Source organism: Lepisosteus oculatus, unplaced genomic scaffold, assembly GCF_040954835.1.
Source record: "Lepisosteus oculatus isolate fLepOcu1 unplaced genomic scaffold, fLepOcu1.hap2 HAP2_SCAFFOLD_67, whole genome shotgun sequence".
NCBI lineage: Eukaryota > Metazoa > Chordata > Actinopteri > Semionotiformes > Lepisosteidae > Lepisosteus > Lepisosteus oculatus.
In genome coordinates, this window is record NW_027168224.1 from 241,847 (window position 1) to 244,298 (window position 2,452).

General features: G+C 44.5%; 1 non-coding gene across 1 annotated transcript; it reads right to left on the reverse strand.

Moving 5' to 3' along the window:
• Positions 1 to 2,076: 2,076 nt before the first annotated feature.
• trnag-ucc (transfer RNA glycine (anticodon UCC)) lies at positions 2,077 to 2,148 on the reverse strand. Its single transcript has one exon. It is a non-coding gene; the product is annotated as a tRNA-Gly (tRNA).
• Between the last annotated feature and the right edge of the window lie 304 nt (positions 2,149 to 2,452).

Below are 2,452 nucleotides of genomic sequence, written 5' to 3' on the forward strand. Positions count from 1 at the left end.
CTCCATCAAGCAAAGTACCTGAACATGACTCTGTCTTCATAAAAGCGCCCCTGTAATAAAGAAATTAAATCCAAAATCAAGAGGGCAGTTGCCTACTGATTTCGTACTAATCGTACTTGTATAGTTGTATCTATACAAGTGCGATTCTAGAAATGCTCACCAGATTACGTTTTAAGAAGGAACTGCGCCTCAGGTTCCGCCGAGATCGTAACTCGGATGGCAGGATTCAGAGTCCGGAGTGCGGACTGATGGCGCACGGAGGGTCCACATACTGTGGATCCCTCAGTGATCTTCCGCGTATTCAAACCGCCAGCGTGTGACTCCCCTGTCCCCGTGACCTCATTGCTCTGCTCTCTCCTCTGTGCAGCCGAGCCCGACTCACGGTAAAGTGAAAAAAAAAGATGCCCTCAACATGAGATTTACTCTGGAGCGAGGATAGATGTTACCTTTTTATCATTGAACAGGATGTATGTGATGTGGCGACTAGGTTCAATTTTGTATCCTCTTTAAAAGATTAAGGACTGGGGTGAGCGTGATTTACCACCCTTTCAGCTAAGAACCCGACTTGCGCACCGTTTAAGCTGCATAGACTCGGTCATTTAACTCTTCTCCATTAGCAGGGTTAAGGTTAAAGAAAAAAAACATTGCTGACTTCTTTTTTTTTTGCCAGCCGCTAGCGCTGATTAGCAAGGTTTGTATTTCATGTTTTGCAAGTTGCATCCATTTTAAGAAAAACAAGTCGCGTTAAAGACAGGAAATGAATATTTGCAAGTCTAGCCGTAGGTGGTTGTCTGGAAGGACCAGTTCTGTTTGAGAAGACAGAACAAAGAAGGCACTGCTGGGATTTGAATCCAGGATCTCCTGTTTACTAGGCAGGTGCTTTAACCAACTAAGCCACGGTGCCCCGGGAGCACTGTCCTTTTGCAGCCACTTGGACACACCACTCAGACACATCTGCATTCGGTGTGTGCTCCGCCTGCTCGCTGAGCAAGTTGCCACCTTTACATACAATAGCAACATCAACACCAAGAGAAAGGATGACAAATGGCTTTTATCTGGAACTTTTGATGTCCAAGGAGCTCAATGTGCTTTCTGTGTACAACAGGGCCACTGAACTCCACACTGGCCAGTGAACCACAGCAGTGGCTTGCTGGCTTGACATCTCCCAAGGAAAATGTTGAAATCACATGTGGAACAGGAAAATGACCCTCGAGTACGTGGGGAAAAAAAGAAAAAGATCATCTGGAGCGCGCCAACCCATGTCCGGACAGCCCAGTTTTGTCGACAAGGTGGCTGAGTGGTTAAGGTGATGGACTGCTAATCCATTGTGCTCTGCAGGCATGGGTTCGAATCCCATTCTCATCGGTCTCCATGACTGACACGTATGCCTGTTCGACGTCGGCCCTCCTGTTGTTTGCTCCGGTGCTAGAGCTGTACATTTTCTAGCAGTGGCTGAACATGGTATAGTAGGCCAACGTCGGTATCGAGCAGTGACAGTAACAGTACTTACTGCGCCCCATAAGAAATCGTTTGTCCCTGTTCAAAAGAGATTGTGCGATGTCCTGCGGCGTTCGTAAAGCAAACCTTTGACAGTTTGAAAAGAGGAATTTATTCTGCTTCCTGTGCGTGCAGTAGTTACAAAGTTGAACGTCTTTACACGATCTGCCGCAGTTTTCAGTGGGCGGGCTTTGTCAGATAGCTTGAAAAAACGCACTGTGTTTCAGCTCGGGAAACATCATGAGCTGTGTCCTGCATGTTTTCTGTGTATAGCTGTCTTTTAACGCATACAGAATTCATTCAAAATCATTGATTTCTCCAATTAACAAGGGTCCCTTTTTGAACCTGCGAGAAGCATTCTTTCAATGTAACAGATTTACTCCGGGGAAAAGCAGCATGACATTGAGAGTAGCTCAAGCTTTCAGCACCTGTATCGGACTGCGTGTTTGCAGACACCGCTCAGAATCCCCTGTAAGATTCTCCTTCAATTCCGTTTTTCAGTGCTTTAGCTCTTTCAAAAGGCTTCACTTTGCTAGTCACAATCCAAGGCTCATGACAGCATTTGAAAACATTCGCCACTCCGTTGGCCGGGAATCGAACCCGGGTCAACTGCTTGGAAGGCAGCTATGCTCACCACTATACCACCAACGCACACCCACAGGAAGCCTGCAGGACACCACCAGAGAATGCTTTTTTTAATTTTTTTTTTATTAAACAGAATTTACAAATACAAATACAACAAGAGGATCAGAGTCATGTACAAGAGAAAAAAAACGCAGCAGAAAAAAGCATTTAACTACCAGAGGTAATTAAGTAATTATGTGATCAAATTGTATATTTTACACGTATCATATTTTCCTTGCTTTAATATTTCTCAATTATTTATAAACTTTAGTTTCAACATGCATGCGTTTCCTGTAAAAAATAAAACTCAGCACACAGTTTTTCTTTTAAC